Below are 26,229 nucleotides of genomic sequence, written 5' to 3'. Positions count from 1 at the left end.
CAATTTATACTTCTTGAAGCCTGGCACATTTAACTGCATTTCATGACAAGTGGAGAAAGCATAAATCGAAGCTGATAGAATTTACTATTTTGGAATGGGCAAGCAAAATCCATTTTACTGAGAAAAGATTTCATATCTATCTTAGGTATTTTCTGCAATGTACAACCTAGAATAAGAATAATGCTGGAAATAAGCAGATACATACAATCCTTTTTGGCTTGCAGTCAATAATTCAAGGTGTCTTGCTTTGCACTCTTCCCTCCAGGAACTCTTCTCTCCCACTACACACCAAACCAACAGATGAACTATATAACCTCCTTAAATAATGGCACAGCATTTACAAAGTTTTGGCAGTGAGTCAAAATAGAAATTGGAGATCTAGACCAAGTAAATACTGTATATTTGGCAAAATCATTTGTGGTTGTGTTCTTCAGCACAGTTTCCAAGATAACCACCAACTCTACTTGGCAACCTGACTCTCCCACAGTTAAGGCTCCAACTGTAAAGCTGGCTGGAGAGATATTTTCCTGCTACTGGCTTTGGTGCCATTACTACTCTTAAGAACTACTGTGCAATGATGGCATAATCGTTGAGAAAATGTCATTTTGATGAACCAAAACTGACAGCTAGCTGGTCCAAAGTTTTAACCTGTCCGCATGACAGGAAACAGAGTAAAACAGTCTACATGGTTGTTTACAAAACAAAGAAGACTCCCTCTAGTAACTGAAGATTGCTAAGACTATTAAAGTCTATTAAGCAATGATAACATCAACAACAAAGACAACAATTAAACTTGTAGAGGCAATTAGGGCATTAAAAAAAGCAGATTTAACATTTTCTAAGTATTAAACATTCTAAAATGTCAAACATCCATAGCTTTTGAGAACATTTTATTTCAAACTAATTTCTTAAGAATTCATATGAATTTACTAACTTGGATTTGGTGCAGTATGAAAAATAGAGTTTCTGCCAGGTGTGTCTGTGAATCATAAGAAGAACTTCTTAATGAGATAAACAAATAAGGAAAGATTGGGCTGGCCAAAAAGTTCATTCAGGTTTTCCAGTAACATCTTACAAAAACTCAAACGAACTTTTTGGCCAACCCAATATATTTCAGTAGTGACATTTGGCTTACAACACTGTGTATGGGTGCAGCCTTGGAGAAACTGATAGAGAAATTCTAACTGCAACAAGCGAAACCAAAACATTAACTCCATTCTGTTACCTAATACAAGTCTAGTGCCCAAACAGAACTTTGGAAGTCTGTCATAACAACTCCCAGGCAGGTGCATTTCACTTGTTCTGGAAGTGATGTTGACCTGCCAATGTCTAGGTCCATGAGCCATTGAATCAGAATCCTATCAATCCCTCTGGCTCCTGGCATGGACCAACACAATACCAGATCTAATTAGAGCCATAAGAAGAGTTTGGTAAATGTGTGAATTTAAGCAAAGCAAGAGACTTCCCTCATTCCAAGTTAATTTCTCATTAACCATTAGTTCAATTTAAAAAATAAGCAGGGGACTTCCCTGGTGGCGCCGTGGTTAAGAATCCGTCTGCCAGCACAGGGGACAGGGGTTCGAGCCCTGGTTTGGGAAGATCCCGCAAGCCGTGGAGCAACTAAGCTCGTGACCCGCAGCTACTGAGCCTGTGCTCTAGAGCCCACGAACCACAACTACTAAGCCTGCATGCCACAGCTACTGAAGCCCGCGCGCCTAGAGCCCGTGCTCCGCAACAAAAGAAGCCATCACAAGAAGCCTGCGCACTGCAACAAACAGTAGCCCCCGCTCACCGCAACTAGAGAAAAGCCCGCGTGCAGCAACAAAGACCCAACGCAGCCAAAAATAAATAAATAAATGAATAAATTTATAACAAATAAGCAGGGCTTCCCTGGTGGCACAGTGGTTAAGAATCCGCCTGCCAATGCAGTGGACAGGGGTTCGATCCCTCGTCCAGGAAGATCCCATATGCCGTGGAGCAACTAAGCCTCTGAGCCACAACTACTGAGCCTGCACTCTAGAGCCCGTGAGCCACAACTACTGAAGCCCGTGTGCCACAACTACTGAAGCCTGTGCACCTAGAGCCTGTGCTCTGCAACAAGAGAAACCACTGCACTGAGAAGCGTGCGCACCACAAGGAAGAGTAGCCCCCACTCGCCGCAACTAGAGAAAGCCCGCGCGCAGCAACCAAGACCTATCGCAGACATACATACATACATACATAAAGAAATAAATGAATGAATGAAATTTTTGGAGAATCCAGGTAGCATTGACTCTCACAAATATGGTAAATGAAAAGCTGAGGTTATGTCTTTCATTGTAAAGTATCCCATGCTAATTAAAATAATTTTTCTAGTAAAGGAAAAAGTAATATTTTCTTGTTTTGGTGAATAATATGCATATCTCCTCCTTATAATCATTGAAGCCCCTCATACAATATTAATTAGCAGCTATTTTCAGAAAAGAGTCTAAATTGGATGCTGGGAAAGAACAAGCTTTCATGGTCAAAATCAAAATTATTAATCAATGTAGATATCCTTATTTATCAATGTGATATATCTATTATTAGTTGAATAGCCTTAAGACAGTATATACAACATGTGAAAAGTCCCCCAAAAGTAGTTATATACCACTGTTAGCAAAAGAAATTACTTATTTTAAATTCTGAATTGCTGGAATAATTAACCACAGTTTTCTCAACAAATAGTAAGCATTTATGCTAAATTCCTAAGTGTTTTCTTTATTATTTAGGACAAATAAGAACTAACCAAATGAGCTGTTTGTATTCCACAGAGATGAGTAATATGTCTCCCTTGTAATCATGCCTCCAATATCAATGATTAAACTTAACTGCTTTTCCAGAGATCAAAATACAAGGAGTTACAAAGTGAACTACTGAGGACAAATAGTTTTGGAAATCCGATTTATGGAGTAATGTCCATTACTGTGCTTTTCCCTCTGTCCATCTTTTAATCATGTCCATGCCTTCTAAACTTGTTTGACTTCCCAATCTTTCACTAACACTTTTCTGCTTGACAACATTTAAAATATCAGTATTTATTGTGTTGAAATTTATATTCTGCTTCAAACCTATTATTACAAAACACACAGGCAAACATGGAAAAGAATATAACTCCCCTCCAGTATTTCAACTTTTCATTAAAATGCAAATATAATGATTTTCATTAGCCAGGCAACAATACCCACAGTCTTAAATCAAACCCAACCCAACCCAACCCAATTATCTTTTCTATGTACATTCCAACTGTCCCTAAGATATACTCTTCCTCTTATGTTGGATCATTTGTTGATGAATATTTTTAGATTTGTATTTGCCATTATTTTCCCTGATTGGAGAGGGAAAAGCACAATGTGTGACTCGAGATTTTAAATTTTGGATATATCCTACTCCCTAGACAGACAAATATAAAAATACTTCACTAAATTTTAAACAACTGGAAAATGATCCTTCTGCAATTCCTAAACACTACAAGAAGAAGGAAGAAAACTCACTCAATGCAATTAAAAGTATGTCATGAGGGTAACAGCCAGTAAATTTCACTTATATTTCACATTCGACCTTCTCAGCAGTCTATCCAGCCCACACTTTATTTGCCATAGGTAGAAAACTCTCCATAGAAACTTAGCTTAATATCGCTAGACGAGCAGCCCCAATGAAAGAGATTCAGCAAGATTCATGTGTGTAAGAAGGAGGAGGAGGAGAAAGAGGAGAAAAAGAAGAGGAAGAAGGGGAAGAAAAGGGAAGAGGAAGAAGAAGAAGGAGTAGAAGAGGAAAGAGGATGAGGAGGAAAGAGACACAGAGAAAAGCAGAGAGATAAAAGACCAAAGAAAAGAGAGCAGCCAAGAGGGAAAGAGAAATTTGGATGGGACTGTTAGAAATCTGCTCTCTACGTCTCTGTTTCTTTACTGGGATTGGGTTTCATTTCTTTCGGCGCCCCTGACCTTGCAGTCTTCCAACTCTCCACACTCACCCCCCCCACCACCACCAATCCTGCCCGCCCGCCCCCTCCCCCGGCCTGCGCCTGCCTTTGTGTCTGCCTGTCACTTACCGGGGAACCCGACGAAGCTGATTCGGGAGAAGCACAAAGCCAGGACACAGATTTGCCCACAAATTCTCTCACACACATTCCCCAGGCTGGAAGGTACAGCCCATCGCAGAGCTGATGTACCTCGAGAAAAGTGGGTTCGGGTCTTATTGGGGGAACCAGAGAAACTATTCTTTCCTCTCTCGCTCGGCACCGCTAACAAAACGCGCGGACTTCAGGAAAAAACAAAACCCCACTGAGTGGACTCCTGTTCCACTCGCCTGACACTCGCTGAGCGCAGCCCCCGAAACGGGGGGACACGGGGCAGAAGGGGGCGGACGCAAACGCACACCCAGACCCAGAGCCCCAGCGGAGAAAAGGGTCGAAGACCACCCCGTCTGTGTTCTCCCCAGGGCGGGCGAGGATAAACCCGAGGCTCGTCTGCCTTCCACGAAGGGAGGGGGTGGGGAAGCTTCAAGGGGAAGGTCGTGCCCCCCACAGCTGAACTATTTTAGAAAGGAAAGCAGAGAAAAATCACTTTCCGGAGGATAAAAGGCCGGGAAAGCAGCCGGCCGGACTCCCAAAGGTAAGTTTTCTGGGCGAGGAGGACACGAGCCCTAGCAGGGGAGAGAGGAGGACACAGAACTACAGGTTTAAAGGGGGGTGGGGGGGAATTAAAACTATATTTGTCAGCCATGTTGAAGAGGCTCCAGTAATTTGTGAAGCTTCCCTCTTCCCTCTTGGTATTTGTGGGTGACACTGCAGGCTTTGCTCCCCAGTCCCCACAAGCCCGAGAGAAAGCGCAGGGGAGAGGAAAGGGAGAGTTTCGCGGCACAAGAGAAGCGCTCTGACCTCGTTCTCGTCTCTCAGCCTTGCAGCAATCCAGCAGTGGCAGTCGGGTCTCCTTTCTAACAAATCCTAAAGGGCAGCCATCTTGCTTCCTTCTGCTTCTCTACGAAAGCAGCCTAGCCTCCGCATCAATATTCATAAGGCAGTTTGACGTCTGTTCTCATCACTCGGCGGGGCCGGCGTCTCGGGGCGGCCGCGGCGAGGGGGCGGACGTGACTCGCATGCGAGCCGGGCCTGGGCGCGCGGCGCTCGCGAGGAGGCGGCGGGGCCGCCCGAGCTCTCGCCGCAGCCGCCGCTCTCCTCCTCCTCCGCCTTCTCCGCCCCGCTTCCTCCTCCTCCTCCTCCTCCTCCTCCTGGCCGCCTCCTCCCCCTCCACCCGGCCGCCGCCTCCTCCGTCCCGGTCTCCGCCGCCGCCCCGGGGCCCTCGGCCCCGGCTCCCCCGGAATCGGCTCCCCGCCCCGGGGCTCCCCGCACAAAAGCCGGCGGCCCCTGGGGCCGAACGAGGGGGCGCGCGGTCGAGGCCGGGGCTGGGGAGCCAGCGGGGGGAGCCGTGGGCCCGGAGGAGCGCGGGGCGGGGGCGCGCGGGGGAAGGTCCGGCCCCCGGGACCCTCGGATGGGTCTCCACTCCTGTGAAGGCGCGGGGCGGGCGCGAAGGGGGAGGTGGCGTGCGTCCCTGGCAGGAGGCTGCGAGACCCCAGCTTAACCTTTTAAACTTTTTGCTGGTACCGCACCCCACCGCCTGCTTAGAGCAGGTGGGCACCCCCCGCCGTCCCCGCCCCGACTCCCACCTCCTGGCAGGTATCCCCGCACACGCCCCCTCGCGCACCCACCCCCTGGTAGGTCCACCCGCCCCGCCTGGTCTCCGCTTTGGCATCCTCTCCACACAGTCGCTTTCATCTCGCTCAGCAGAAGCACTCCCCAGTTTCGCGGAGGGCATGCCCTTAGTGCTTTAGGGGCCTGTAGTTTTAAAGACTCGACAAATTAGGAAATTGACCCAGGCCCGCGTCTCCCCGCCCCGGCCCACCTTCTGTTTACTTTGGCCACGTGGGCCGGGAAGAAGGATTCACGCAGATCCGAGAGGGCTTTCGCACCAGTGACTCTCTACTTCGCGCTGGATTCGGTTGTAAGAAATAAATCTGCACTTTCAAATGCTTAAATTTACTCCCATAAGAGCCTCTATTTTGAAAAAATGTCCAGCCTTATAATTAAGCAACGAAGAAATCGACCCATAAAGAACTAAACGCCGAATGACGGACGCTCGATTTTCCCTGAAGTTCGGAATTCTATAACCACTCGCATCCACTGACAGATTTTCTTTTCCATTGCCGAGTAGTTTTACTTCTCTTTTTAATGCTTTTTTTCCCTAATCATAAATTTTTTATGTGAAGATGAGATAAAGAACAAAGCCCATGTGAATTGGTATATCAGATGGTTTTTGAGATTTGCCCTCTATTAGAAGTTCTCACGTTACTGGCATTCAAATTTTAGATAGACCTTTTGGGCACATCTTTTACGGGATCACTACATTGTGATCACGATACTCTTAAGTAAACACAAGTTATTTTGTGTAGCTCACGGTTTTTTGTCCGCAAATTTCTTTTGAAGTCTTTACCTAATTTTATGAAATCGGAATATTTTCTCTTTGAAAAGGGTTAAAAAAGGAACTCTTCGTATGTGTCACGTTGTTACTAAGAAGAACGTTTGAAGTGAAACACTGTTTATTCCACTTTGAGACAAAGTTGACTTCGATTTCTGGTTTTGCACTAGACTAAGTAAAATCGTTCGTTTCCCTAAGCATTCATGTAAAATGAATTTCCATCTTTTCTAATCGTACACTCTAATGTGTCATTGAAGTCTTGGCAATTGCTAATGGACTTTAAGCTGTTTAAAAGGTGCCTTGTAATTTGTTTCTCAAGTCCAAAAAGTAAAGTTTTCCGAAGGCTGTGACGTACCGTTGTGCAGCGCACAAAACAGCAGAATTGTGGAAAGCATGAGCTTTGGAGTCCACAGAGGCAGATGAATCTTGACTCCACCCTTACTAAATGTGTGACCTTGAGCATGGTACTTAACCCTTTGTGTATATCGGTTTCCTCACCTGTCAGACACCATCTAAAACAGTGTGGTTGTGAGGATTAAATATGACACTAAGTGCTCAGGTGGTTATTACTACTGGTTATTACTATTACCAATCATAAGCCATCTACTTTCAAGAGTTTTTCTTGTTTAACTAGAAGTATAGAAGTAATTATATGTCTTCCTACATTGAATAACATGGCAAATATTGTATTAGCATGTGTCTGATATAAACACCCATATATTCCCTTATTTATATGATAATTGGGGAAATGGTCTGTAGGGTCACCTCCTTCTCATCTTTTAAACCTCTCTCTCTTTGTTGTAGCAGGTGGTTCTCGTCTACCTGGAATCATACTTGGCTTGCAGTTGGTTTTGCAACAGGCCCTGAACCTTTTCTTGCCAACTTCTTCCTTTGCACCTCCACCCCACCCTTAACCACCATGACATTTGTTAATTGAAAAGAACATGCCTTACTCCCCTTGGCTGTTATGACTTTTCAACAGCAAAAGGAAGTAAAATTTTAAAGGTCTCCAGGTGTAAAATATCTTAGTGAAATTTTGTATTGTTGATTTTTTCAAAACCTCTTTCTTACTTGCTATTTCTGGGAAAGATAAGCTATAGTGAACATAATCAGTTGTTGACTGGATATTCGTGCACATTTCTATGGGTAATTCAGAGCAAGCTTTTATTAACTGTGTGCATTCTTAACATTTCTCCTCTTACAGATGTGGATAATCTATTTTTAAAAGATAATTTGCTGTTTTAACAGCAGTCAATTGCTATCAAACTCCTTACCATTTTCTTTTTTTTCTCCAACTAGAAAGACCAGCACTACTTCCACACAGAAAAATCCTTACTTCCTTACCAGAGAAAAAAAACTAATAGAACAAGTCCCACGACATGCTATTCTGTGTTAGAAAATTGACTTGATTGGGCTGGGCACCTGCTGTCTAACTCAATTGCTCGGTCTCTAAGCCTCGTAGGGTGGAGGCAGCTTCCTGTCTGCTCTGTCCTTTAAAGAGCTGACAACAGGGCTTTCCTGGTGACGCAGTGGTTAAGAATCCGCCTGCTGGGGACACGGGTTCGAGTCCTGGTCCAGGAAGATCCCACATGCCGCGGAGCAACTAAGCCCATGCGCCACAACTACTGAGCCTGCGCTCTAGAGCCTGTGAGCCATAACTACTGAAACCCGTGCGCCTACAGCCCGTGCTCCGCAACAAGAGAAGCCACCGCAATGAGAAGCCCGCGCACCGCAACGAAGAGTAGCCCCCGCTCGCTGCAACTAGAGAAACCCTGCGCGCGGCAACAAAGACCCAACGCAGCCAAAAATAAATAAATAAATAAATTTAGATTAAAAAGAAAAAGAGCTGACAATAGCAGCTTGCTTTACACTGCAAATTTCTTGTACTAACAAAAAAATAATAGGTGATTCTTAATTTCCTCCCCACCTGCAGAATAGGAAATTTTCTTTAAGGACTTGATTTTCTCTTTAACTGAGAGAGAGTTGTGGTGCATACTCCTTTGAAAGAATTACAGTGGTTTAACAAAAACATTAAATCATGGCCTGTTGTTTCCCATCTCCAAAAACATATTTCTGAAGTATGACATGATAAAGATTCTCTCCATGCTTAAAAGACAATTGACCTTCAAACAGCACAGCAGTCATTGCTGTGAAGGGACTTTCTTGTTTCTTTTGTCTAGTGACATTACTGCACACCATACAAAGGTACATATTTAATATAAGTAGAATGCCAAGTTAAAAAAATCCCCAAGAGATGAAACATTTATACAGAACACTTTAAATTATTGATATACATTATTATTATTATTATTAATACAAACCATTATTGTCTAAAGCCGAGGATCATAATATTATGAGATTCTTGATAGAGTCTCTTTTGTTAATATGATTTCTACTTACTTTTTTACTGACCTTGTTTCATATGGTTAATTTCTCTTTCTATCATTTGGAAATTTTAAAGAAATAGACACAAATGATATAATCCTAACACTCAAATCAGGAGCTTTCCAATGTGTGATTTAATGGGGGTTAAAATGAAATGTCAGATGAAACTCAAAAGTTTAATCCTGTTAAAATATTGTCAAAGGCGTTATAAGAAGAATATCAGGGGGACTTCCCTGGCGGACCACTGGTTAAGACTCCGAGCTTCTACTGCAGGGAGCATGGGTTCAATCCCTGGTCAGGGAACTAAGATCCCACATGCCACGAGGTGTGGACAAAGAATATTAGGCTCATTAGTGAGACAAATCTCATGGAAGTGCCTCCAGAAGTATTGCAAATGTGTTGCTAATATCAGTCTCTTTTCTTCTCATAAATTCTGAATTCACAATCCAGTAACTACTCTTCTTATTCTCATCCAACTTTGGTAACGCATTTAATATCCCACTTTCTTCTTTTTTTTTTTAAATTAATTAATTTATTTATATTTTGTTTTTGGCTGCATTGGGTCTTTGTTGCTGCGCGTGGGCTTTCTCTAGTTGCGGTGAGCGGGGACTACTCTTCGTTGCGGTGCGCGGGCTTCTCATTGCGGTGGCTTCTCTTGTTGTGGAGCACGGGCTCTAGGCACGCAGGCTTCAGTAGTTGTGGCACGCGGCTCAGTAGTTGTGGCTTGCAGGCTCTAGAGCGCAGGCTCAGTAGTTGTGGCTCACGGGCTTAGTTGTTCCACGACATGTGGGATCTTCCTGGACCAGGGCTCGAACCCGTGTCCCCTGCATTGGCAGGTGGTTTTTTAACCACTGTGCCATCAGGGAAGTCCCCCACTTTCTTCTGAGAGGATAATTTTTCAGTTTCAGTGATAAACTTCAATAATGAAGTTTATTATATAGGATTTTATAGTTTAAAAGCATTTTTGTACACTAATATTTTTGTGGTAAGGTGTACACTAACAGTTTAATATTCAAAATCATATGCCACATTAAAATGGCATTTAATTCCTATCTTATAAAAATGAAAAGTGAGGCTAAGTGACTTTTACTGCAATAGAGGATCACCTCTCAAACCCAAGTTTTGTGAATCCAGAATCAGGCCTTTTTCATTATGCCCAAACTATCCTCATATCTTTTCCTGCTCATCTTCCTCTAAGTTTTTCTCACCATTATTAGTACTAACTAGTATAAGAATCTTCCCTTCAAAACTCAAAATAATTTTCCATTATTCTGTTACTTAAAAAAAACAACTCAACATCTGCATTTACATATACTACATTTACTTGTTAAATACTGGCTATGTACCAAGCATTGCAATAATTCTTGTACATTTATTATCTTTTAATTTAATGCTTAGCATAACCAAATAAGGTAGGTAAAAGCTTACTGAGAATTAACAGTTGAGTGATTTGGTTGGGATTAAGGAGCTGGAACCAAGGTCTAAATCTAAATCTAGGTTTGTCTGATTCTAAAGCTCATGTCCTTGCAAGCTACACTATTCTGTCTCCCCAGTTTAGCAGATACAGATATCTATGTTTAATGCCATGATAAGTTTTTCACACAATTAGTGTGTGTGTGTGGGGGGGGTTGTTTTTTGGGGTTTTGCTTTTGTTTTCTTTTACAATAACATTAGTGTTCCCTATCTCTTCCTCATAAAACAAAAGCAGAAACAAAAACTCTTCTGTCTAAACTTTTACTTGGTTTTTGTTTGTTTGTTTGTTTGTTTTTGTTTTTTAATCATTTGCTTTCTACCCTGTTTCTTTTGTTTCCAATTGTATGCTAGAAGTTGGCATGCTTGAACTTTTGGGAATAATGATTACACTTGTGTAATAAACAAATGTGGTATCACACTCCTGCCCACTCCCCCATCCCTATAACATATGACTTACCCCCACTAACAAATTGTTTACGGATAAGTTCTGCTACCTGTTTTCAATATTAGTGTGGTGAAAGGACGTTGCACCCTTGATCTGCTCCTGATTTCCTTGAATGACTTAGGGTTCATTCCCGCCAAACAAGGAAGCTGACAGGTGGAAAGAGTGCCACCTACTGAAATTGTTCATAGGACATGGATCTTTGGGGATAAAATACTCAGAATGGGAGGGCACCAAATCTTTCCATTGGGAAAATGAATGAGACTCACCTCTGGAGCTTTTGAAAAATACAAATAACTAGCTTGCACTTCTCTACCCCCAGCAGTGTCTTGGTTTGATTAATGAGGTCTGGGATGGGGCTAGAGTAACAATATTTTTCAAAAGATTCACGGATAATCAGATGTACAGCTCTGCTGAAAAATCACGGGTATAGCTTAATGTGTAAAAATACGATGAAAACAATTAATGCTTACACATAATATTAATAGTTAATGGGCACAAAATGTTGTCATTCATGGAGCATCCCATGACAAAAAGCAAACAGTGGGTATCTCGCTACAGTCTGGTGAAGCCCTCACACCTTTGCAAAGATGGAGCAAATTTGCCTGTGACTCCCTTTCTGTATTTCAGGTTGGTTAAATCCTTCTAAGTTCTCTTGTGGCAGGTTAAAAACAAACAAACAAACAACTCTCCTTTGAGGAAGAGATAAATAATTAGCAGCCAAAGAATGACCCAGATTATTACTAGTGAAAAGGAAAGAGCAGGGGAAAATGCAAGTGATAGGACTGATAGCCTGATGCAGTGGGGAGAAAGAAGTGTTGAAAGTTGCCTGAGTTCAACTTGTGAAGAATACTTAGGGATTTTTGTTCTAATAAAAAAAAAATCTATCGGTTGAGTTTGTCACATTTTTCTAAAAACATTTAAACCATTCTTTAATCCAGACAGTTAGACAAATTGATTCTGATTTCTTTCTTTTTCCAAAATAATGGTCATGAAATAGTTTATGAATGTATTACAAAGCAGCTAACTATTAGTGCAGTTCTTTCTGGAAGAAAGAGCTTTACAGATTAAACTAATTTTAGGTCCCCATGAGTTAAATTCTTCCCTTTCTTATGATATTCTATATGGAAAAGAAGGAAAAATAAAAAAGGAAGTAGGGTAGTCACTATTTGACATCCCATTTTCTTCAAATATTCTAAAGTGTGTTTTCATACTTTCCAGAGATGTGTGAGAAAAATCTAATGAGATCTGAATCAGTGCCAACTCAGAGCCTGTGGGAAGGCGGGGTAGTTTCCTGCAAAGATCTACACCACCAACCTCTGTTTAATTTGTTTTCTTATTTTATATCTTAGAGTACAATACTATTACTATTTGGCAGAAAATCTCCTTGATCTGTCAGTAATTAGGCACGCCTCTAAGTTGAACATGGGTTGATTGCCAAGCAATTGTTCTGCATTTCACAATGACTTTAATCCCCAAGAGAATAAAGTACATTTAAGCAGTGAGTGACCACAAAATAGGGGTTCCTGAAAGAGAAGTTGGAGTAGAAGGTGAAAAGAAACACACACACACACACATTAAATCAGAACATCAAAAACACATGCTAAAGAAGCATTTCTTTGGGGGTCCCTAACATTTATTTCTCTGAAATCTTATGATCACTGACCCTAGTTAGACTGGGTAGAGAGAGAGAAGGAAGTGAGAACTATTGAAGAATGGTGTGCTCAGCACAGGGTTGGGAGATGTCAGGTGGGTGTGATCGTAGTGGTGATACTGATACACTTTAATAAAGGAGACTTTCCTGATTCTCCTTAAATCTTAAAACATTGATAGCTATTGTCTACTAGTGAACAAGAACCAAAAGAGTCCCTCTCTAAATTTAAAATCCAAAAAAGGCTAAAGTCATAATTTTGGTGGGTGAGGGCCACTGTTAAAGGTAAAAGTAGTATCAACTCACAAAACAGATATTCAAAAAAATTTAGAAAGAGAAACTAGTAAAAGCATACTTATTGGAATGTTAAACTCAGTCTGATATGAGTAAATGACATGGTTTAGGATTGTAGTCTAGACTCTGCTACTAAAAAACCTACCCAAAATCTTTAACATGCATGATCTCATTTAGTATTTACAATAATCTTTAAAATAGGTGAGACAGTTATGAATCCCATTTTATTTTATCTTATTTTTTAACACTAGGGAACATGTATTTAACACATGAGGGGACATGTCAGAGAGATTGAGTAACTTGCCCAGGGTTACACAGCAGGTGATACATTCTCAGACTTAAGTCTTCTTCAGTATTCTTTCCACAAACCAAACGGAAACAAATAAACCAACTTTAATTCCTTCCTGGGGGCAGAAAAGAAGCTCTGATCAACCTGTGACATTGTATCTTAGGCTGATACATTTGTATTCCTTGCCTATGCTCACACAGGCAGAGCAGAATGCTACAGTAATGGAAACATTTAGGAAAAGTGTGTTTACTGTTTTTTGTTTATTTACTTGTTTATGTTTTAATGTAGGCCATCCACTGTGGTAGGAATTCTGTTCATTCCAAATGTGAGGGGAAAGATAATCTATTCCCTAAAAAACGTTTCTAAGGGGAAGAATAACAAGTCAAGACACTTTCTCAGAAATTTAAAAAAAAACAAAAAACTTTAGAAATGAAGTCTTGTTAGTCTCATTTTCCATTGCAAAATGGTTCATCTGAAGTTTCTAAACTGTCACAGGTTATGGTGATGCTTGAGATACTGATGTGTCATTTGTGTTTCAATTTCACATTCTTGAGAGGCAGCTTAATCAGCACATGACCATAACCAGAGTCAAATGACATCGTTACGAGGGTTTGCTCAGGAAATCCTCAAATCACAGAAGGATCAGAAACGGATGGAAATACCATCGCAGAAACATCCCTTAAAAGGTGTAATAATAACGACATATCTGGCCATTCTTGTTTCACATTAGTGGTAGCATTTCCCAGGCTCTGCTTTCTCAGCCTTTAAGAAAGGCTATATTTAAAGTTAAATTTAAATTAATTCTATATTTAAAATTAAACTTACATGGTGATGGCTCATTGCATTATTCTCACTTCAATATACTTCTTATTTTTTCTCTCATTCAGTGATATAACAGTGAACAAGATGTGTTCCCTGCCCTCCAAGAACTTATAGTCAAGTGGGAAAACAGACATGTAAACGGGCTATGATGAAACACTCTGTGTTGTGTGCTGGGGTGCAGTCAGAAGGGTGCTTACCTCATGCTTGCAAGCTCAGAGCAAACCTCCCATGAAAGTAATATTTAAGCTAAGCTCTTAAGGATGAATAGGAATTATTCAGGCCAAGTAGAAAGTCAGAAAAGCGTGCTCGGTGGAGATAAAAGAGTAAAAATAGTATATGAAGAATGGGGGCAGGAGAGAGCACGACATGTTTGAGGGGGAAAAAAAAAAAAAAGACACGTTCCAAATGACTTGTATAGGAAGTGAAGAGGGAGAGGGTGACCACTCAGGCTGTGGCCATGTGCAGGGACCAGATCATGGGGGTTAGTGACAGTAATGGTAAGGGGTTTGGGTTGTGGCCTAAGTGCAGTAGAAAGTCAATCACGGGTTTTCAGAGAGAAGAAAATGATCAGATTTGGATGTTGGAAATATCTCTCTAGTAGCACTAGGGAGAGTGGATTGAGAGAACACAGTAGCAGGGGCTAGAACACCAGTGGGGAGACAGGGATAGTGACTTAGGAAAAATTAGAGTGGTCTTGGATTAGAGATTAGGCAATAGGAAGGAGAGAAATGGACAGGTACATGGGCGTCACAGAGGTAGAAGAAATGGAGCCTAGTAAGTGCTTGGAAGCACGGTGAAGCAGAGGCGGGGCTCCAGAATGTCACCCAGGTTTCTGACCTGGCTGGGGCAGTTGGTGGTGACTTTCACTGGAGATAGAAATGACAGGAAGAGAAGAGGACCTGAAAGTGGGACTTTGAGAGCTGTGGGAGAAAAAAAGAAATCAGTGATCAAAACATTAATTTCGAGGCACCTGAGGGACATACATGGGGAGACGTGCAGTAAGCAGTTGGATGGCTGAGCCTGAAACCTAGGAAAAAGATTCAGACTGGAGTTAGAAATTTGTGAATCATCTGCAGACAGATGGCAGTTGAGGGAGATAACCTTACACTCTGAGTGAGAAGAAAAGTGGAGCTCTAGGACAGGACCCTCAGAGGGACACCCCCTGTGAGGTTTGAGAGAAAGAAGAGGAGCCCCCAAAGGAGGAAACCAGAGGTGTGTGCTGTTGTGGGAACCAAGTTAAGGACTAGCCTCACGAACGAGGTCTGACCTGGTGAGCAGGGCCACATACTAATGAGCCGTCACCTGAGATGAGTAACGAGAAGTGCCTTGAGTATAGCAGTGGGACATTCCTTGCAATCCTTGGCCAAGTGAGCTTCAGGAGAAGAGTCCTGGTGACAGAAGCCAGACTGCCTGAGGTTGAAGGATAAACAGGAAGTGAGGATGTGGAGATAGGGAGAGCCGATGTTTAAAGAAGGTTGGCTACAGAGAGAAGGAAGCAGATAGCAAAGAAGCTCCAGGGCGTTGTCGGATGGAGGAAAGAATGTCTTAAGATGGGAAAGACTCCAGCACGTTTACTGATGGGAGAGAGCAGATTGAGGTGGGTGGTTAAAGATACAGGAAAGAAAAGAAAACTTACTGAACGAGGGCCCTGAAAGGTAGGGTCTTTTAAAAGAGTATTCTGCTGACAAGCTGAGGAGCATAGGCCTTACAAAGGAGGGGAGGACAATTGGTTTGGTGAGTTCATTTCATCGTGCTCCCTCCATCTCTCTCTCTCCCTAGTGGGCTCTGTAGATTTCCTTCACAAGTTTCATCATTGCTTTGGAGAGAAAGAGGAATGGGGTCTGTGAAATGTATTATGAATTAAATGCTGGTGGTTGGACAAGGCTGAGGTGGTGTCTATAATATAACATACATTTCTAGAAATCAGAGCTTCCTTCAAAACACAAGGGTGTATTATAAAACACTGCAGGTAATAAATAAATACTAAAGGGATCCTACAGTGGCGGGAGAATCTCCATCTGGGTGATGTGCAGTGATGGCTAAGGTTTCTAATCCATGCTTCGCACTATAATGACAGCTCTGTGATCCAAGAATAATCATAAGAATATATACCAAATATTGATGGTCTACTGAGTGCTGAGCACAAAGTACATATTATTTTTATACTACAGGGATCCTGCAAGGTAGATATTTATTTTCAGTTTACAGGTAAGTAAAGGCTCAGAGAGAATAAATAAGTTTCTACAATCAAAGAGCTGGTTAATGGCTCAACTAGCACCAGAACGATGTTTATCTATTTCAGATTGTGAGCACTTTGCACTGAGTAACATGATGTATCTTTCAGAAATATCTTATTGAAAATTATTTTTGCTCCCGATTTCCCTCATAGTTATGTATTATTATGCAACTAAAATATCTTCTCTTTTAGATAATTGCGACCAACCAACCTAGGAAAAAATTGGTATTGGTGTGCAAGGGAGAGAGAGTTGGGGAAAAACTAGATCCAGACATATAGAGATTAATGAGAGAAAAAGAATTACCTCCAGCATCACAGATTCCTTCAGCTTGCCTATTTCCTGCATGCTGCAACTAAAGATCCCACGTGCGGCAACTAAGACCCAGTGCAGCTAAATAAATAAATAAATATTTTAAAGGTACAGAGATATTTTGTCTGCCTAGAGCTGAAAGTAATTACACAACTAAACACTTAAGTTGCAGTTATGGCAGGCACTACAAAGGAAAGGTTCGGAGGCTGTGGGGGAAGATACAAGGAAGGATGCAACCCAGTTTAGAAGTCAACTTAAGCTTTCCTTGAGGAAGTGATAATTGGGCTGACTTTTGAAAAATAACTAGAAATGAACCAATCAAATGGGGTGTGGGGAGAGGAGTCTTGTTTCGGTCAGAGGGAATTGCACACGGGAAAGGCCAAAAGCAGAAATGGATGTGTCATAAGGCCAGTGTGGCTGCAACCCAATGAGTAAGTAGGAGAGTACAATCAATGAGGCTGAAGATAGGCAGGGACCAGGACATACAAGGCCTTGTAGGTCACATTGAATCTGTTTTTGTCATTATATATTGATTTAACCTGCTCAGGATCCATCCTCACTTCTATCAGAGAATGAAACTATGATTTATCCTTGGGAAACTATAAGCAGATAAGGTAGGGGAAAAAAAGAACCAGGCATGGCTTTCTTGACAGTAGAGAGGCCATCTTCGGCCTAATCCATTTTGTGAGCTAAGCCTGGCCACAATGCTTGCCCGTGAATAGGTCTCAGTAATAATTATCTTAAGAGAACAGAAGGACAAACTTCTCAGGCAAAAGAAGTGACCATAGCAAAGAGAATATATCAGTTGTAAAGACTCCTAGTTCTATCTCAATGGTAAAGATTAGCCTGAAGCTCTCAACCACCAGATCACCCTGAACCTAAGGGATGATGATGTTGACCTTTTCAGACCCTCATGACTTCAATCAACTAAAGCTTGGACTCTGTCAACTGCCCAAGTCTCTTGTCAACTGCCAATGGTACATGAATATGCATGTACCATTAGCTTAAAACTTCCCCAGTTTTGCTGTCTGGGGAGACACTGCTTTGGAAAGATCCCCAGTGTTCTCCTTACTTGCTGCAAGAGATAATAAATCCTTCCTTCTCCCAATCTTTGGCTTGGTTGTGTCTTTTGGCTCAATATCCATCAAGAGGCGAACTCAGTTTTTTGGGTAACAGAACCAATCTTCAAACCATGAGGTTTAGGAAGAGTCAGTCTACCTTCAGCTTCAGATGTGGGCCCGTGTTGAAGCAGCCATGGCCAATCAGAGCATAACCTCCTGCTCTCCCCACTGGAATGGTTAAGAGAGGGAAACATGCAACCCAAGCCAGGCCAATCAGAACCAAAAGGGCCAACTCTGGGCCTTTTGCTGGTGGCGTTGGCTATTGCAACCAGAGGGAAAAGCTCAGTTCTCTCAAAGGAAATGTCTCTCTGTAGCCAACACAGAGGAGAGTAGTGCTGAGAGATTATGTCCAGCTAACATCGCTGAATAGATCTGCTCCATAACTTTTCGGGTTTGTGAACCGGTAAATTCCTCTTACCAGGCAAGCCTGTTTGAGATATATTTTAGTAACTTAGATCTGGAGGAGTCTTGATTTCTTATTTATTTATTTTTTTTAAGTGGTACAAGGATCAAAGTGTGGTGACAGCTAAAGTGTGGAATTAGCTGGGTGTAGGTAGGAAAGAGGCAACGAGGACCTCTTTCTGTTACCTGAAAACTGGGTTCACCTTGTTATCGAACCAAACTTGGGTCCCCTCACCCATGCACAATAAAGCCAATCTACTGACACTGGATTGTGGTGAAGGAAAGTGCAGCTTTATTGTAAAGGCACCAATACAAGGAGGATGGGTGGCTTGTGCTCTAAAACCCCAAACTCCTTGGTGGTTTTCAGGGAGAAGTTTTTATAGGGAAAATTTGGGGTGTGGGCTGCAGGGTGTGTGGCTTTCTTCTGATTGGTTGGTACAGGGCTGTGTTCCAGGAATCTTGTGCTCAGCCTGCAGTTACCATCCTCCACCTGAGTGGGGGCCTTAGTTCCTGCAGAAGATATTGTTATTATACTCCTTGAGGAGGAACCAGGACCCTGCCCCAAGACTGCACTATTGTTTCTTGACTGTTCCTCCCTTGTTTCTGCATTCCCTCCCTTCTGTGATTAGTAACAGTTTGACTCTACACTTTGGAACTCAGGGAAGGTGAGGAGGCTGAATGAAGCCTATTTCTTACAAATAAGAAACGGGAGACACGGAAAGGACTTGTACCTGGGAGGACCCCACAGGGTCCTGCTCCATTTCAGCCTCTTGGTGGATGTCAAGCCAAAAGCCACAACCAAGCAAAAGATCGGGAGAAGGGAAGATTTATTACCTGCAGCCAGTAAGGAGAACACCGGGGATCTTTTCCAAAGCAGTCTCTCCCCAAACAGCAACATTGGGACAGAATCCAAACTTCAGTTAATCAAAGTCATGAGGGTCAGAAAAGGTCAACATCATCACCCCTTAGATTCCAATTGATCTGGCGGTTGAGCACCTGAGTTGGGGGGGGTGGATTTAAATCCTGTAAAACAGCTCTAGACAGTGCTTGACGCTAGTCTTTACCATCAAAATAGAACCTGGAGTCTTTACAACTGATTTGTTATCTTTGTTATTGTTACTTCTCTTGCCTGATAAGTTTGTCCTTCTGTTCTCTTAAGATCGTTATTACTGAGACCCGTTCAAGGGCAAGCATTGTGGCCAGGCTTAGATCAAAAAAATGGCATAGGCCAAAATGGCTTCTCTTCTGTCAAGAAAGCCATGCCTGGTTCTCTTTCTCCAAGGATCCCCTACCCTATCTGCTTACATTTCTTTAGCTAAGAAGTGAAACACAACAGTTGATTAACTTGTTATCTGTGGTATCTTGGGACTCAGAGTATGGGCCTACTGAGACTGGAGATTAGAAGATGTGTTCTTTTTTTTTTCTTTAAATAGTAATGTACTGGTTCTTTATTTATTTTTAAACTTTTAATTTTATATTGGAGTATAGCCAATTAACAATGTTGTAATAATTTCAGATGCACAGCAAAGGGACTCTGCCACACATATGCCTGTATCCATTCTCCCCCAAACTCCCCTCCCATCCAGGCTGCCACATAACATTGAGCAGAGTTCCCTGTGCTATACAGTAGGTCCTTGTTGGTTATCCATTTTAAATATAGCAGTGTTGTACTGGTTCTTTTTTTGTGAGGTTTAGTGAGCTCCTTTAAGAAAGGGACAAGCTGCAGTTAAAGCTGGTTTGTCTGGAAGCAGTGAAAACACTAAGAGCAGCCCTTTAGCCCTTGTCCTGAAATCCCAAACAACTAGGGGTCAGAAACTTTATAACTGTTTAGAGTTTGAAAAAGTAAAGGCCTCTGTTCCAGTCTAAATTTAGTGCTAGCAAAAGTGGGGAGGGTAGAATGAAATCAGAAGATAAGATTGAAATCAGGAGCTCCACCCACCTCTGTTGACAAAACCTCAAGGTTAATTGTTAGAAGACAGAAACCACCCCTTTGGGATCTAGAATCAAGGATTAGGCCTCAGTACCAATGCTGGCTTTGTTGCTAACTCCCTGAATTTATAGGAAACAAATAGATTGTAGAGTTTACTAAACTTTTAAGGAACTTGGGTTTCCAGAGTAACTCAAACACCCATAAACTCAGGGCTGTGATTGCTCAACCCCCAAGGCAGTACTCAGGATCCTAAACCCACACTAACGGAAATAGCACCAGTAGTAGAGTGTGATGACCAGAAAGTAAAAACTCCCCAGTGCCTTTCTCACCCATGGCCATAGAAGACATATTACACAGGAGATCATCCCCGAAGACAGATTCCAGAGTAGACAAAAGGGGTCCTCAACAAATTCACTCCAAAGCCAAGGCAAAGGATCCCTCTACTCCTGTCCTGCAAATAGTCCATTGCATGCCACCCCTCCTCCCATTTCCCCTTTTTCAAATAGAAGTTTTCATGGTAGTTATTTTGTTTCCTCCTCACAAATATACATTGTTTGTTGGAGATGATTAAATGTATCATTTTACAATAGGTTTCTGAACCGGGAGGAATGCACATTAACAAGAGAGTCTAGACTCAGTCTGGTTGCAGTAACTGGGTAACACTTGAATGGTGCTGGTACATATGCTTTTGATTCCATATGATATTATTGCTTAATGTAGGCTTGGGGAATTTTGAATTTTTAGGTATAAGAAAAAGATGTGTGGGTGTTGTGCAGCCCGGAGGTGAACTATAGTAAACATCTGTGTTTTGACCTATCAGGAATCCATTTCTTCTAGGTCCACTCCCTAATTTTCCCAGAGGAACTACAACTTTCATTACATGTGACCAGGTGAATCTGACTTCACTTTCAGTTTCAGACATGGCCAATCAGAACATTGTAAACTTCTGACTTTAGTGATTGGTTCTGGACATCCTAACCACATGTTGGTATCTAGGCCAGTTAAATCAAAAGCAACAAAACAGTTCTGGGGCTGGGGAAGAGGCTTTTTTTTTTTTTTTTCTGTTGGGATTGTTGTGAATGTAGAATATAGGCCTGGGTTTTCTATCACCTATTGTAAATGAAGAACCTGCCTGACAATAAAGCTAAAATAGACCAAATAAGAGCATTTGACTCATTTGAGTCACCTCATTTAGCTGAACCTAAAAATAATCTATCCTTGAATTTTTCATTACGTGAGTCAATCCCCCCCACCCCACTTCCCACTTTCTTGGGGGTAATCTAGTTTATGTTGGGTTTATTTCCTTACTAATTGAATGAACCTTTAACCCAAGAGCAATGGGAAGTCATGACTGGATTTAATCAGGGATGTGATCATATTTGAGATTTTCGAAGAGCAAGTTTTGTTTGAGTAACTCTTCTTGAAGGAACACCAATAAAATGTCTCCCATTTCATTCCCAAAAAGTAATAAGGAGAAAGAATCAGTTGGCTAACTGTGGTACCTATATTTGTACCCAGTGTGTGTAGCGAGACCAAATCTAACTGTGGTTAGGGGTCACTGGGGACAAGGTAGATGAATATTGTATACACATTGTTACATTCACTCTTCTTTAGTGTCTACTATTTGATCTCCCTTCATTTGGCATAGAATTGTATCCATGTATATTTTTGTACATTCACCAAGCCAGTTAGCATTTCATAGATGAAATGACTAAGGTTCTGGCTCATTCACTGTTTGTGAACTGAAAATTTGAAAAGATAGTTGGTAGGACTCCTATTTCTTTTCCAAGATAGAAGTATAGTAAGCATTTATCATGAAAAGATGGAAGAGAATAGGCCCACCAATTGCTATAATTACCTATAGCAAGATGAAGAATGATTTATTAGCATTAATTATGTCACATGTACATATATTAATTAAGACTAAGAAGAAATGCTGGAAATTGTCTAATGAAGTTAGAAGTGTTCTGGCTGGGCTTCCCTGGTGGCGCAGTGGTTGAGAATCTGCCTGCTAATGCAGGGGACACGGGTTCGCGCCCTGGTCTGGGAAGATCGCACATGCCGCGGAGCAATTAGGCCCGTGAGCCACAACTACTGAGCCTGCGCGTCTGGAGCCTGTGCTCCGCAACAAGAGAGGTCACGATAGTGAGATGCCCGCGCACCGCGATGAAGAGTGGCCCCCGCTTGCCGCAACTAGAGAAAGCCCTAGCGCAGAAACGAAGACCCAACATAGCAATCAATCAATCAATCAATCAATAAATCTTTAAAAAAAAAAAAAGTGTTCTGGCTGTCTTCCATCACTTAAACTAATCTGTTTTTTGGTTTTTTTTTATTCTTTTAATCTTAGCCCATGGGGAAAAGTAAAGTATACAACTTGTAGATCACATTTTAAATGTTACTGCTCTCCACTTCATCTCCTTTCCCTACTGTAGGCTGGATTGTGGACATGATGGTAAGAGCCAGTGTTGACCATGGGCCATGCAGAAGAGGACAACCCTCTAGAAGAGGCAGAGCAACAAGGCAGAAGTAACCTGGATCCCTTAATGACCACCTGGATTGGAGCCACCTACCTATCCAAGACCACCCATGAGAAATAAATAAATTCTGTTGTATCTAAAGCATTGTATTTTGGTGGCTCTTTATTTCATCTATTTAGCATGTACACCCATAAAATACAATGGATTATTTCCAAATAATGTGTGTGTGTGTATGTGTGTATGTGTTTGTAGAAGATTAGGTGACCAAAAACTAAACAAAAATCCAACTTTTCCTTTATTCTCATGATATATTGGGAGTGTCCTCTATGGCAATGGTTGTCAAACTGTAGAATGCATAAAGATTTCCTGGGAAGCTTCTTTAAAAAGATGATTCTGGATTCTATCCCCAGAGATTCTCATCTACTAGGGCTGGAGTATGGTCCAGGAGTCTGCATTTTTAAACAAGCTTCCCAGATAACTCTGATACAAGTGGTCTGAGAACTTTACGTGTAGAAGATCTGTCAACACTATCCATGATAAACTGTGTGTGCTTTATGAAAAGTAGGGATATGTAACAGAATAACAAGGGTATTTCTAAATTCATAATTTTGGGGGCACAAAAATTTAATGTGATTAATCAGTTTATGTAAAAGTAATGATCTTATAAACTGTTACTCTTTTAAAATTAGTTTGAATTTAATTCTATCTAAGATATAGACAGAACTTGAAACATTTAATTCTGCATGTTCTAAAAATGGACTTGAACTATGCTAAAATTATAAATAATGATTCAATTATAGGAAGTGACTGAAAATCTGAAATTTATATCAGAAAGATATAAAGAGATAGACTTTTTGCTGCAATATTCAGTTATGTAGGGATGAAATAGAAGTTCTAAACCCTCACTTAAACAAATTTAAGGATAGAATGACAAGCTTAGTATTCAATTCTTAGATGTTTCTATAACTTTCTGAAGCAGAAAGGTATAAGAAAACAGGTGAGAAAAATGAAAGGAAATACTAAACTAGGCCCCTCTCACTTCAAATCCTCAAGTCTAAAAAAAGGTTTAAGAAAAATTTTTAATCTAATTATGCCTTGGTAGAAAACAAGAGCCAGCCAGGGGGATGGGGGTAGGGTGGGGGAAGGCCCCAGACTCTACACTGGTAAACTCTTTCCTTCATTTTTGTTGAATTATGTATCTTTTACCTCTAAAATATATTTGTTGTGAAGAAAAGAGGGCCTATTTTTCAGCTGAGGACTTATTCCACTTCCTCAGAATGCAAGAAACATACAAAAAGAGGAAAATTATGACCTAATGCAAAATTTCCTTCAAGGCACCTATGTTCATTTCATGGTGGGAAGGAGCTGACACAAGGAGACCTGAGCTGCAGGAGAGAAACATATTTCTCTTCCAGCCACGTGGCTTTAAATGCCTCTCCTCAAAGGAGGAACCAGTTGGACCTTACATCTATGCAACTTAAAGAGGTGAAACTTCTCACACATTCAGTTTTTTCAGTGGCTTTTTCTCATGATTAAGTAGTTTGCCTTTAATGAACATTTTAACATGCTCTTGTTAACTGTTTTCATTCCAGAGGAAAGAATGTACTTTACACTCTGATATTAACATTATTCCTGAGTATACACCCTTCTCCCCAAGAGATTCAAGCATTACTTTGTATAAACAGATTTCTAGAACATGAAGTCTTATTTAGTATAAAAATAAAAGTAACTACCAATCAATATGAAATTTCTTGACAACCTGTTGTGTATCTGAATTTGGGCAAAATACTGTTATCTACTTTTTATTGCAAAATAAAAAATTTAAATTATTTTTATTAATATTTTAGATATTTACACAAAGATACTCAGTGTGTCACACCACTATGAAGAATAATTGTGTAACATCATGCCAGTAATATGCTCCTTAGTGAAGACTTTTAGGAAAGACAATTTTGAGAAAAGTGAGTCAGCTTTTTAAAATGACTTTCTGTATGATTTTAAATTCTATTGGTATATTTTTAAAAGTTTAACAGTAAGTAGCATTTTTCCTCATTTAATGTTACCACCACCCTACCATCTTCTAGTTGTGAAATCTCGTGATTCATTATCATTAGAAAAGTTTAGAAAGTTCTGATGGTATAATGCCTGAATTGGCTTCCCATTGGAATATTCCAGTGGCAAGATACCAACCTATACATATATTTTACACAATGCTTCCGAGCCACAAGATTTCCTTCTTTATAACAGTGTTCTTTTCCCTCTATAATTCTCAACATATTTTACTGAGGAAGAGTGACCTAAAAATCCAGGTCACTGAATTTTGTTGGTGAATTTTGCTTAGTGATTGGCTAAGAGATATTTGCATTAATAAGTTTGAGAGTATTGGGGTAATTCACTGGACCCATTCCCAGAAAAGAAAATACTCTTTTTGAGACTTTTATTCAACAAGTTAACCTGTTAACATTCTAAACTAATGTTTCCTTTTGAACAGAAGCACAAGATGGTAAGCATGAAGTCTAATTTACTGTTTGACAGAGTTTGTTATTCAAAACTAGGCTTCTGTGGCCAACTCTAAGTGGTGGAGGTTTGGGGTAAACCCTCTTGTGGTTTTACAAGTGATTGTCCTTAAAATCTGAGTTTCTTCAGATGAATCCACTTATGCATCAGTGAAGCCCACAGCTTAAGAGTAACCTCCTCACTCCCCATTCTATTTTAACCAGTAGCTAAGAGTAGGTTTAGCCACAAGAAAATTGGTTGCACCCATAATGTCATGGTGTTAGGGACATCTGCCAACTATTTCAAAACCTCGAGGGCATTGGCTGGCATCAGTGAAACAAATGGAGTTTAGCTGTGAAAACTGATTTTGTAAGTGCTTCTGTTTCTACTATGCCTCCTGGAATCTCATTCAAATACGTTTTGCAATAATGTGGTTACTGCCTTATTGATCTCTGAAAAAAGACAAGCACTTTACTTTTTAGAGGAGAAAATGTTCTCATCATATTAGGTTAAGGTCCATTTATGAACCCCAAGTACTTTTCATTTCAGCATAGATTTTTTTCCATCTGTCCCTCGAGCAAGTTCTTTGGCCAAGAAGCACATCTACAAAAGCAGATATTTCGTCTGGATTTCCCTAGAGGATAATAAATAATTGAAATTTCTATGTTTCAAAAGTATTTGAAATTATGATCATAGTTTGTGATAAAAGAGACATGCCTTTCCATAGGTCCAAAAGTGTTTAGAAAATATTCTCAAACAGCTTACGTGAGGGATTACACTAGTACTCAATTGGATAGACTTCTTTTCTTCCATGAAGGGGCACAGAGTGAGTTTTCTTATTAAAAACATGTGTCAAAGATTTTTTTTTCTACAATCTATATATTATTTACCACTTAGAAAGAAATTTATGTATAATTTCCTTCTTGGAACTGGTTAACAGTCCTTGTCAATCAAGATAAATCTTAGGATTCAATAATATAAAGCTAATAAAATCAAAATCTCTGTTAAAGTAGATTTTTTATTTCATTTGTTTCTCACATTCTTTTTGAAAGAGGATATTTTGATCCATAAAATGTAAGACTTGTCAGGACTTCCAGAATTTTTATTCTTGCTAGAATACTGTGTAACAGAAGTCCTGGAACATGGGAAAATACTGACATTTAAAGTTGCTAGATTGTTTCAACTTTTACAAACCCAGCAACTTATCTATGATGCTAATTTTTTATTGAAAAATAGTTATTGAATCTAGAAAGTATACTCCTGTTGGGCACCTTTATAATTACATTAATCAAATTTTAGTTTATCAGTTTCCAATGAATTCTACTTATTAGTGTAGTTTTTAGGTACCCCATCCTATCATTTGACAGGTACATACTTAGAATTGATCATTCCTAAAATAATACTTTCAGG

At 40.7% G+C, this 26,229-nt stretch overlaps 1 protein-coding gene and 1 long non-coding RNA gene across 4 annotated transcripts in view; one reads left to right on the top strand and one right to left on the bottom strand.

Moving 5' to 3' along the window:
- TET2 (tet methylcytosine dioxygenase 2) overlaps window positions 1-5,159 on the bottom strand; it is a 138,957-nt gene extending 133,798 nt beyond the window's left edge. The window contains exon 1 of one of the 3 annotated variants that reach the window (XM_059923361.1): window positions 4,898-5,159. The gene's annotated coding sequence lies outside the window, so the exon portion shown is untranslated. The remainder of the gene's footprint in view (window positions 1-4,897) is intronic. The other 2 variants (XM_059923360.1, XM_059923359.1) reach the window with 2 other exon arrangements.
- On the top strand, window positions 4,076-22,464 carry LOC132366056 (uncharacterized). The gene is made up of 2 exons (XR_009503342.1): window positions 4,076-4,631; window positions 22,279-22,464. It is a non-coding gene; the product is annotated as an uncharacterized LOC132366056 (long non-coding RNA).
- The last annotated feature ends 3,765 nt before the right edge of the window (window positions 22,465-26,229 follow it).

Source organism: Balaenoptera ricei, chromosome 5 (assembly GCF_028023285.1).
Source record: "Balaenoptera ricei isolate mBalRic1 chromosome 5, mBalRic1.hap2, whole genome shotgun sequence".
NCBI lineage: Eukaryota > Metazoa > Chordata > Mammalia > Artiodactyla > Balaenopteridae > Balaenoptera > Balaenoptera ricei.
Note: the sequence above shows the minus strand (reverse complement) of the source record. Positions and strands in the feature narration are given on the sequence as shown.